At 41.3% G+C, this 12699-nt stretch overlaps 1 protein-coding gene across 1 annotated transcript in view; it reads right to left on the bottom strand.

Annotated features, from left to right (window-relative positions):
* Nucleotides 1-12699, bottom strand: part of LOC130691329 (diphosphoinositol polyphosphate phosphohydrolase 2-like) — a 100084-nt gene that overhangs the window by 35029 nt on the left and 52356 nt on the right. The window lies entirely within an intron of this gene.

Here is a 12699-nt window from a genome sequence, read left to right as displayed (position 1 = left end):
CCGGCGTGATAGCGAAAATGCGTCTCGCAATTGGCCAAGGTAGTCAAATGGCATTTTCATGAATGAAAACGGGCAGGAAACGGTCAATGTCTTTTTCATGACGAATTGGCGTTTCCCAATGAATTCATAATGAGCGACGTAAAGAGAAAGGGTTGGACCGGAAATGTGCGTCGGGCACATCGTATACGTGTTGGAAACACGGTGTGGGCTGAGCCAAGTGCGACCATGACAAATGAGTGACAAATGGCCCGACTGGCGTCATTGCCAAAATGATTACGAGTCAGTTTCTCAAAGAAACCACCGGCCAGCAACAGGGAATTATGTTAATCAGCCGAAACGTAAAAGAAGAAGAAGAAGAAAACAAGAAGAAAAAAAGAGAGTAACGTAGCTATATACCAAAAACCTATTGGAAACAGGAAGTTTAAAAAAACCAGTCACGGTCCCATATATTCTCTCTAATATGCAGCGGTCTTTCTCCATATTTTTTTTCTTTTCAAAACATCATTTCCGCAGGGAAATATGATTGACTTTGACAATTTTCTGGTGCCGCTATATAAGAACAAACGCTAACAATCAATAATATATGGGACCACTTATCGGGAACGTATAATAATGCTTAACGTGTACTTTAAAAAAGGAAGAAATCATTTCCTTTTGGTCAGGTCTTTCTCTGTGTATAACATTTGACTTTATACCGGGTAGCTTTGTCACAGTTTTACAAAGCAGCCGGGGAAAAAAAAAATCAAGAACAACTTTATCGAAAGAGTCGATCATTATGATTATGATTGAATAGAAAAAGAGGTTAGATTTATAGTTGGTGGGGGGCGCGTGACTTTTTTCAATGCATTCAAAGAGTCAATCTCGGATGAAGAAAGAAGAGATTTAACGGTTGGCGTGGCAGAATCGCTTATAACCGCAGTGGGTGGGCTATATCAAGCGCCGCGCAATAGGATTGCATCATCATCCGTTGCGACGGAGGGGTCGGTAGGGTTGACTGTGAGGCACACAACCCTTTCATGATCCCCCTTTACTTCTTCATTGCCCCCCGTTAGCCTCACTCTGTGAGGGCAGGCCTATACGTGTATAGCACCTCTAAATATACGGAAACCATCTATATGTAATACAGCTGCATGGATTATCATATCTGGTCTGTGTGTGTGATTACGATAGGAGAACACAAAGAGGGGGTTGAAAAATATGTATCAGTAGCAGATGGAGGGGGTGAAAAAAAAAAGAGGGACCGAACAAAACAACAAAAGAGAAGCCATCGCCACCATTGAAGCATTGCATGAGTAACAAGAAGCTGCCGCAAACTGATACATGTATGTATATATAAAGAGAATACATAGAAATGTCTATATATTGAGAGGTAGGGGGATTTTATTATTATTATTATTATTATATTCCAGGCGATCGTACGTTCTTTTCAGTCGAGAAATAAAAGGATCTATGTATTGAAGTGAGGCTCTTTATTTTGGAAGGGATTGTGCGGTGGGCCGGTGGCTGTGTCACTGACTAGTGAACTGATGATTTCATCACGCCCTCAAAAAACTACCCTACCAAAAAAAAAAAAATAAATAAATAAATGCGTTAAAACGCTTTAATTTTTTTACTGACAGCAAAGTGAAAAACAGACTTAAATATTTCCACCTTTTTTTTAGAAGTATGATTATATCGGCATACACGACATTCGCTGGTAAATAATGAAATCAATTCTCCTGAATTTTCATCGAGTTTACAGCTACGATTACGCAGTTAGTCATGTTTAAATGAATATACTTCACGATCGTGATATACAGGCGAGGCCAAGTGTAACATTAACCAGTTCCGAGGTTCTAATGACGAACGACGCTGATGGGGGAACAAGAATATACAGTTTCGAATTCTATATATTTCCCCTTGATGATATCAAATGAAAGCAAAAGGTGCAGAAGAATATACAGATATTTTAAATAGGCAAAAATAAAATATTAGATCCGTCTATAAGAAAACGCACTGCTGTACGCCCTGTAAATGTAATACACATATACTTGTTGTACATGTATCTGGTTGTGGTTTCTCATATCCTAAAGAGTGACACCTGGTCAATTCTGACGGCGTGGGGAGGAGTTGAGAAAGGAGTAAGACGAGTACGCACGGCAAAAAAACGCGGGTGTAAAGGAAGACGAAGCAAGAAGAAAAAAAATCAAGAGTTGGCGGCATGCGCATATACTGAATGACTCTGGCTATATACTGTATGTTGCATAGCGGTGTAGCCTATAACCGCGAGGCCGTGGGATAATGATGGCGTTGTTTGCGGCAGCACGTTCGTGCTTCGTCCTCACGGGTCTTTCGCTGCTACCGCGGGTCCTGAGGGGAGGAAATGCGCACTTACTGTTATATAGCTCTCTCTCTTTCTCTTAAATTCTTTTTGTTTTCCTCTTATCGTTTGGAAATTAATTTTATTTTAATATAACGCTGCCGTCTATCACACGTATAGAAAAAAACATTGGGATGCTGCAAGCGTCTTGCCTATGGAGGACAAAACGTTGATTATTTTCCTATCGCCCAACGGCGTGCTTTCAATAGGAAACCTGATGAACGTTGAACGACGGGAGAGAGGGGGGCGAAGAAGAAAACGGCAGAAGCAGCAATCATCTGTGTTTAGGCTATAGTAACATATACTTATAAAGCTGTTGATAATTAACGTGCTAGGGCACTGAATAGAGGAAGCCCTTTCCTTAGATTTCTTTCGGCCTTCTTCTACATCATCTTCACTGCGGGCTCCTCTTCCATGTCGAATCTGATCATAGTTGGCGGTGAAAGTGTGCCGCTCTATAGAATCACCGGTTGCCAACGGTGACGAGTTCGCTGGATGTTGACGTCAACTATGAGGGGCTTCGATCTTCTATATCCTCGTCGACCATATAGAGCACGAGGCTGTGTGGTCGCTATTCTTATGAAAACTTTACACATCCGCATCGCTTTATATTTATAGAACAGCAGGAGCTAAATGGTCCGGCTCTGCAAGTATGTCGTTAATAGAAATGAGTGGTATTTTTTCTTTTTAATGTGGCAAATCGTAAATCATTGTTTTGATTTGAATTGTTCTATCTGTTTGGTACTGCGTTGTGGCTATTAATGAATGGCTCCGTGTAATGTCGCCCTGTGTTTGCGCAACACGAAGAAGAGCTGCAGGCCAAATGATCAGTGCGAATTGAAGACAGAGAAAAAGAGAAGGCTTCCAACATCATGCTGTCATCAGCTGCCAGACGATGAACTGGAATGCTGCCCGATCATCGCTCGTTAGAAGAACATCATCGAATATAGCCCCCGAATTTTTATTGATGATGCGATGATGAGGGCACGTCATGTGAAATGTCGCTGACTCGACAGCAGTTTTCATCCAGCGCAGCTATGATGATACGCCCGCGTGCTGGCATCGCCATCTCGGTGATACACGAGCTGCCTGTCCATCCCGCCGCCGACCTCGGGATTGATCCGAACGCGCCAATGGAAACATAAAAAAGGCGACGACATGCCACCCACGAACATAACTGGACAGTCCATAGAACGTCGGGAGCGGCTTTTCCTCCAATCGATGATTCGAACGCTGTTCGAGAGAGCCACGACGACATTCGAGTATATGAACTCGATGAGCTCCCCTTTCTCGCCTCTCAAAGTTCCTTTTTCCATGTTTTCAGTATTCAAATAATAATCGTTGCATTATTGAGAAGGAATGTGAACGAATGGAACGTGATGAACCAAGGCGAGACAGTGGCCGTCATTTGAAACAACTGCTCTATTCAAACCCAAATTCGACACTAGCGATGATGACGAGACATAACCGATATTTCCTATTTGATTCAACATCAAATGCGAGTCTCTAAATCCGTATAAACTGTCGTTCATTTTTAAAAAAATTCAATCTCGATCAAGGCGATCGAAATTGAATAATTGAAATTTGAATAATCGTTTTACGACGTCTGCATTTCAATATTTCAGATGTGATATTGCTGTCAATAATGAACAAGGCCCATTGTTAAAAAAACAAAAACAAACATTGAGCAGACTGTAAAGGGACTATAAAATAATAGAAGGGTATAGAGACATAGGAGATGCAAACGTAAAAGCCAGAGAGTACATTACAATCGGAAGTAAATTGAAACGCGGGATGAAACTGCTGGTGCAGCGCATTATTCTTTTGCCGGGCAAAGAAAGAGCGTTAAGGAAAAAAGGAAAAACATTTCAAAGGCTAAAGTCCTATACAACAATAAGGTTACGACAGTGCTCGTAACCCGTTTGCAGTTGGATAGTCTAATAGTTTTTCTCGGAATATTCACAGTCGTTATGATTTTTACGATTTTCCTTTGGCTTCAAACATCAACATGGGCGACCGGCTTTTCACGAACCTCTTGGCTGCATTATATCAGTTCATCCGATACCCGTGCATGTATACGAAGCTGGCGTGATGCGTGCAGTGACTCATCATCAACGAGTATCGCTGTTGCACGGCTACGTTCTCAAATTGCACGGCTAGTTCATTGATCCATTTCGTAACGGCGAGACGCGCCTCAGAATTAGCGACCACGCTGGTATGCAAAATGGAATTCCAAACAAAACAATTGCTACGCCATTTGGCAAGAACATGAATGCGAAGAAGAAAGAACAAATCTAATTTATTTTTTTTTTTGCAACGTGAACGTCATGAACAATCACCTTCTAAAAAGCACCTGATGTCCCAAAGTTCCTTCCAATCGTCATCCTCTCTTTCTCCCCCTCCTGTTTCCTCGCTGATATGCTGACATATTAAACGAAGAGAAAAGGAAAGTCGAGGAAAGATCAGAAGACCCTGTGACCTCTAATTAGAACGTGTCAACAATTTTGACAGAGCTTGCTATTATATGATGCCAGGGCGAGGGCGTGTGTTGCCTGCTATATACGCTCGGTTCAAGTACCCGTAAAGCACAGACTGCATGAGAAAATGAATGTATCCGATGAACAAGAGTACGATACCGAACCGTGTGCACAGAGAGAGGGGAACAGCATTAAATAGGGGCCTCAAAAAAAAAAAGAAAAAGAAAAAGGCTATATTGAGCCGTGCACCAAGTTTCTGAGATGTGATGCTGCGAACGTCGGCCTTTGCAAGATGTGCTTGGGTTTTGGCTGCTCACAACTGTCGCAAGAACTCATCGTCGCTTTCGTTCGCTGGGGGTTGAAGCGTTTAACAAAAGGCCAAAAAGGTCAAAAGGTTCTCATATCATATAGTCTAGGAGTAGGATTTTTTTTTCATTTTTCTTGGGGGAGGAGGACCAGACCACCAGCTCGTGTGGTCCGCCTTATACGGCCGCTTGAACGCATTGTAATTGATTATGAATAATTTAATTTTGATTAATCTGCGTAATGAAAACAGGGTTGTACCAGCACTTTTTTAAAATCAATCTTGCAGTGAAAATGAATGTGTATCGGAAACTATTAAATACCCATTTAGCTGCTTGTGCATTTCAATCAACGTTCTTTTTCGGAGAAATCAGTTAGTACAAATCTTACGCAAACGTTGTTTCTATTTAGCTTTAAAAAAAAAACTATTACAACGTGCCAGCATGACGTATAGAGCGAAGAAACAGAAAATCTGTGTTCGGACATCTGCTGGTGTAACGTTGGGTATATATAACCAGTGGATAACGACGTGCAGCTAATTGGTTGAAACTCACGGAAAGTGCGAGGCAGATAGTTAAACAAAAAAAGCAAAGCTTTTCGAAATATCTATTGTATATATGTTTTCCTTTTTTTAGGAAGCTATAACACCATAAAGAGAATGACTTCCACCATATAGAAGCTGATGGGCCAACCGAAGAGAAAAAAGGCAAAAGCTAATAGGCAAAGAGATAGGGCTAAAAAGGCATTAAGCTAATTTATCATTACTCCCTCCCCTTCAAAAAAAAAAAAAAAAGAAAAGTGGTCGCTAGAAATATATGTGTATACAAGCACACACTATAGAGTTATATAGTCGGAGCAGAAAAAAAATAAAAGAAATGAAAGTTGGGAGAGGGCAGTGAACGAGAATGGGAGGGCGGCTGTCAAACGGTAATAGGAGCTATATGCTGCGTACAGCAGAAAGAAGGGAAACAAGAAAGAAGAAGAAAAGGTTACAACATTTTCACTTGTATTTCGGAAAGAGGATGACGAAGGAAAAGAAATGTTTCTTTCCACTTTTTTTTTTGGCCTGCTGGTGCGCGCAAATTTGTCTTCAAATGGAGGGTGGCGATGCTAACGAGAGAGAGTGAGAGAGAGCGCAGAAGAAGAGGCCAAAAAACCGTGAAACATCACACGCTTCCCTTTTACCCACCCACTGCCATCAGTGAGCCGTTTTTTAAAAACGCGTTTCGAATATCACATCACCACACGCAGAAATTTCTCGCGCCTCCCTCTCAGTTATGTCCCTCTCCTATTTATTTATCTTGTGGTGGTAGACTTCAAAATTTACGGGGGTACCAAAAAAAAAAAAACGTTGGCAAAACCCGCGCAATAATTTCTGTCGATATTAAATCTTGCGCGCTTGTTTGTTTTCACTTGTCCCTTCTCCACAATTATGCAGAGTGGCTCAGGGTCCTGCAACTGTTTGTTGTGCTAACGGGAAAGGGCAACCTTCAATGACAAACTATCAGCCGAATAGTCTAAATATAAATGAACAGCATAATTTACGAGCTCATTGTTTTAGCGTCGAAGATGGCGGATGACCGCTGGCGCCGAAGAGCTTTTTTTTTCTTTTCTTTTCGGTATATAAACAACATCAACGCCAAGTCTATGATTTCGAAAGAGTTGGTGTGTCATGTAACGATGAACGCAAAAACAATAAAAATAATAGCTCCTCGGTTTAAACCGTGACTTACAAAAAAAAAAATAGTCTTGGTGGTGAGAACAACAACAAACGCCAATTTCAAGTATAGTAGCAAGCGCAGCAGCATCGTAAAAAAATTCATGTTTTGAATAATAATCGTCACACAAAAAAAATTTAGTGTAAAACAAACGCGCTATAGATATCCGATTGCACATGATGTCGGACTTCCATAATAAGCCCATTCGGAGCAAAAGACGGGAAAGGCCAGATTTATCCCGCACCAATAGCAAACTCCCGGCTCATTTTGTTTCGTGCAAATGATAGAATATGTATATAGCCTTATCGAAGGATAAACTCATTTACGAATACATGGATGCTGAAGGGAGAGGTGTTACGTTCGCCCATCTGGATAATTGCGAATATTTTGCAGAAAGAAAAAAGAGAACAGGCAGATGCAGAATATACACACATTTCGAAAGGCATTCTTCTTTTTTTTTTTTGTTGAAATTCGAGTGCAGAAACACGGGTCGGTTTCTTTGAAACGTTCAATGAGGCCTGTCCGACAGTTGGAAAAACGAAGCTGTCCTTCTTTTGTGCAGAGATACGAGGTCAAATGGCAAACTGTGAGCATATTATGCGACATAAGGCACCTTGTGTGCACGGCCAACACACAACCCTATAACAGCCGCGTATTCGCATTTCGCTTATACGGTGTCATAACTTATATGTGCATATCTACCCACCCGAAGCCAGCAGTATATCCGATTTTTGCACACTGCAAAAAAAAAAAGAAATCAATCAGCGACTAGATCAACCGTTAACTAGACTTTAGCAGCCACAGAAAAATAGGCAAAACGAAGCCGGAAACAATAATGTGCTTATCATGTACTGGAACTGGACACAGAGATGAAATGTTTTGTTCGTTAAAAAAAGTAGAAAATAAAGATAAAACATAATATTGTTAAAAAAAAAAAAAAAAAAAAAAAAAAGAGATGTAAAAAGAAAAGGAGAGGCAAAACGAGAATGGAGACGCGGTCGATTACCAGTTAGGAATCCGACCAGCGAGTCACGTCCGTACATTTCCTTTAAGAATAAAAAAAGAAAAAAAAAAAAAATCTGAGAGAGAACACTAGAACTTCAATCCCCCCCCCCCAAAAAAAAAATCTAAAGAAATAGAATAGGCCAATATAGTTACAGTCAGTTCCTTATTTTACCAGCTGCTCTAAATTAAACCATGCCATCCAGTAAGTGTTTGTTTTTTAAGCATTTCGCATCTGTACCGCCTACGTGATAAGCGCTGGCCAACGAATTTCCATTAACCAGCATCAGCTCTTAAATTTAAAATACTCATTTGCATTGCTCGCATTTGTATTCACTTGTCTTCAAAATCAAAATGAAAGCATAATTGGGGGAAACGTGCAAAATGTAAACGATGGCTTAGCATAGATCACGTGAGCTTTTCTACCCTGTAGGTAAAACAGTAAAATAAGAAAAAAAAAGGCAAGTTTATTTTGTCCATTTTCTTTTACATACAGCCACTGCCATGCGTGTGCTGAGAATTCATAAAATTGTTTTATCACACGCAGCCGTCTTTCTTGCGAACGAATGCTGCTACCGACCAACAATGATTTCGCTTCTCTTAGAGTTAACGTTGTCGTCTCCGAGTAAGCAATCTACACATAAAATCAGACGGTAAAGTAAAGGCATTTAAAAGTTAAAGAAAGCGCTCCCCATTTTGATTGTTTCCTGCTTCCATCGCGCACTGCTGGAACCTATGACATTATACTCCACTTATTCGGTCAGCTGTTTCGATGATGAATGAAACGGATCTGCTGATTTCAAACAAAAACACTGGTCTCTCGTTTTTTTTCCGCATTTCTTTATCAGTAGGAACGACCGCTGTACGTGGACATTTTGTATAAATCAAACACACCGTTTGATGATGTCTTTATCGATACGTGGCTTTACGTGGCCTACATGCCCTCCCTCCTACGACATGCGGACGAACTGATGATGATGATACAGACGAGTGTGATGGAAAGAGAGTGCGTGATGGCAGCGACCCGGTGCTGCTCATGATGGATGATGGACGCTCTACGCGCGGAAACGCCTCCATTGGCGCAGTGGGAGGATACGCCATTCCGGCTCTCCTGCCATCGTATAGAGAAGCAGACGTCATAGCCTTTTTTTTTTTTTTAGATCATTGTCCTTTTCTTTTTTTTTTTTTAATGTTTTTGACGTGCAAAGATCTGATTTATACATCAAACAGCCGTAACACACACACGCTGCATTATACGAGACATTTTTTTTTTGAGGCAACAACAAAAGTATTGTATAACGCACGTTTTGGAAAGTCTATTGGATTGCGGTAGATAGGACGTTGCGTGGACGGTGTAGGGAAAAAAAAAGGGGGACCTCAGCAGAGAGTGTAGGGGGCAGATGTTAGTTGTCCTGGGCGAGTAAAACCAATAACCCTCTGCTGTTTATGGGCGATTTCTTTTCTTCTTCTCCTTGCTGCACCGTGCCCTACTCTATCGCGTATATCCGTAGAAGTGCTGCTGGTTTGGCATGATACGACCCGAGATGAATGACGTGGAATTGTAATCTGTTGGCCAAACATCAGTCATCATTCGCCGGTAGAGGTAACCCACTGTGACCAGAAAAAAGCCATACATGTACACGAACGCATATATCGAACAATTACACAGGGGTGCTGCGTATATAGCCCACCTCTATATCGATTGTTGAATGATTCAAAAATGTATATCATTGATCCGGCTCATCTGTGTATGCAGATCTATGTGTACGCTGCTGATCGGTGTGTACATCCAAGTATACTGTCGTTTGGTTCTAGACGGCAGACTAATAAATAAATATGTATATACATTTATGGAGTTAAAAGGTTAAGCTGTGACAGAATAAATCCACGAAAGCGGATTAGATTTCATCGTTTTACATATTCAAAGGAGTTGCTGAGAGGCACGCAATTTTTTTGGTTTAAAAAAATAAACACTGTAGGGTTTTTCAAATTCAATAAACAAACAGCCCCAAAAGAAAATTTAGAGTACGGATTCAATCGAATACAAGAATTTAAAAATACTGGCCTGATATCCACGACATCGTAGATGTGGCTATCGGTTGTGTACGCGAAGCACAGGCTGGTGTTGTCCTACTATAGGTGGAGGATCGATAATGAAGTGTTGGGATCACTGCAGCATATAGGGAGGGCCGATGTACCGTTGAAACTGATGTTGCATAATGATGAGAGAAGATTAGCCAGTAAATCTTGATCATATGAAAGTGCACCACCTTGCATCGCTAAAGCTGTCGGCTATAAATTTTCAGTTTTAATTAAAAAAAATTGAGGCACCGCATTAAAGGGGGGAACCACGCATTGAAAAGTCTATGACACAAGCAGTTGTTCCTCTAAATATAGATTACAGTTTGCCTCTATTTACCCCCACGGCGTGTGACGTTCAAAGTGCCAGCCGATTATACGGACATTTCCCCAAATGAAATCAAAGAGAAAAAGGAAGGGGGGAGGGGGGAAGCAAAAGTTTCTAATTTCATCTAATCGAATTTTTCCAACTCTTTTTTCTGCTTAGTTGTACTTTGATATATTATGTGTTTTTTACATTCTGTACTGCGCCTACAGGTTCTAATCCACTAAAGATGTTTGATGAACAAATGGACAATTAATTTTTACGAGCCGTGAATGTACACGCAAAACACTTAAAATTAATCGATGTTCAACAAGGATTTACGTTATACTAGATCTAATGGTGGTTGTGTATAGTTACATAAATTGCGTTGTTGCACAGTGGCTCTTGTTGTTGATATCGATAGTTATTAATGACCTGGTGATACGCTTGCTCGTCTCGATGGCCTCCCCACTATATATCGCAGCCGTCGCTACATAGACTCGTGTCCTGATGGATGTAATAGAAGGCGAAAAAGCCTGACCGATAGAATGAAGAGAAAAAAAAAGAACTAATAACAGGGGAAGGTCAAACGATGTTACTGGCGCTAAATGATGATGAGCACGCCATGGTCTCGTCAACATGTACACACGGATCGCTTGTGCAGTATATATACATACTCTCTACGTTATATAGCCTTTGTAGATTGGTATATACGATATAAACACACACAAGCATTTAACCCTATTTTCGGGTGATCGAGTATTTCGTGACCGAGAGAGAGGCGTCTTTCTCACTCTCGCTCATCCAATGTTGCCAATTAGAACCATCCCCCCCCCCCCCTTCAAACCCTTATGGGATTAAGAGTAAATATATATATATATACAATACGCGCAAGTATTACGCGGTGTACGGCTCAAAGTGGACATGCCTATATTAGCAGTAAAAACATATTTGTACTACACACAATGTACGCGATGCATTTGTATACACAGGCCTAGTATCTGGGTGTGTCTTTAAGAAGAAAACGCGTGGACTGGCCAACAACGAATATAAAGCAAACGAGAGAGAGAGCGAGTCGCCCCTTCTTTTTCTTTTATATTGTCCTTGTGCTGTTCTGTTTATATATATATATATTATAAAGCAGTGTGTGCGCTCATAGACGATGACACTGTTGCCAGTCAGGCGAGGAATCCATCCAGGACATCCTATAGATGAAAGGTGAACACGGAAAGGTCGTTCAAAAAAAAAAATAAAGCTACCCCTTTGTTTCCCTGACGATGATGGGAATATATACACAAGGCTAGCGTGAGCGAGCTGTTCAAATATCGTATCTCATCGGTCTCTCCCTTTCGTTTCGCCGTATTATAGCCTATATCTTTTTTTTTTTTTGCTTCTTTATTCATGTGTGTAGACACAACCGACAAGGGAGGCACCTCCCATCGAAGGGTCCAGATTGACCGTCAGCCCTATTTAAGGTCTATACATGTGGTAGGTGTTTACCTTTTGTCATTCCTTTTTTTTTTGTTTGCTTTTTTCTTTTTTTTTTTTTTTGTTCAACATTTTTTTATTGTTATCGTTATTGCCGGGGGTATCTCCTACCAGTCGCGACAGTGGACACGGAACAACTGATTGTTAAAATACAACGGGGTATTTTAAAGGATATTGCGTTAATGTTTGAAATCAGTTGTCTTAATATACACTTTGAAAAGGGGGAAAGAAAAGATCGGTGTGGGTCTTTTCCATCAGCCAGAAACGCTATCACGGAAGCGGTGCGGTTTCATACAGTAAATTTATAAGGATAGATATTTGACGATTTGCATACGGGGGCGAGCAATGCTCCTGTCTTTATTAGATGGCACGGTGCGCCGCATACGACGTCTGATATTAAACGTGACAGTATATACAGATCCCAACAGTTTTTGGAGTTGTGCTCGTTTTTGACTTGGTAATCATCGTATATAAGAGGAAATCAGACGATTGTGTGCCGGACTTAATGAGCCAATTAGACGAAGGAACTTCGGGACGGGCGTACGGTAGTTACCCGCGGAAAAGCCCAGCGCCAGTGAGATATTTTTTAATGAGATCATCCGGAAAACCTTTTTTTTTTCGGTCGGGATCGTGAAGATGATGCGAAGAGCCGGGACGATATGGAAGGGTGGGGTCTGTCATCATCTGTTAAGGGTCGGACCGTATTGGTCCTAGACGGGTAAAGAGAGGTGGAGCCTCAATCACGGCCGGCCAATGCTAGTCGGAATCTCTCAGTATCCTTGTTCTCTTTCACTATCCTTCTCTCTCTCTCTCTCTCTCTCTCTCTCTCTCTCTCTCTCTCTCTCTCTATCGTCCCTCTTTTTACTTCGCCCGTCTTTCTGCATGTCCCGGCCAGGAGAGGGAGGTTGAGGAAGAGCCCCCGCTCACTTTTTGTGTGAACTCGTCTGCGACCATCTTCGCAGTGACACT

The sequence above is a fragment of the Daphnia carinata genome, chromosome 1 (assembly GCF_022539665.2).
Source record: "Daphnia carinata strain CSIRO-1 chromosome 1, CSIRO_AGI_Dcar_HiC_V3, whole genome shotgun sequence".
NCBI classification, from domain to species: domain Eukaryota; kingdom Metazoa; phylum Arthropoda; class Branchiopoda; order Diplostraca; family Daphniidae; genus Daphnia; species Daphnia carinata.
The sequence above is the reverse complement of the archived record's forward strand: the minus strand, read 5'-3'. Positions and strand labels throughout refer to the sequence as shown.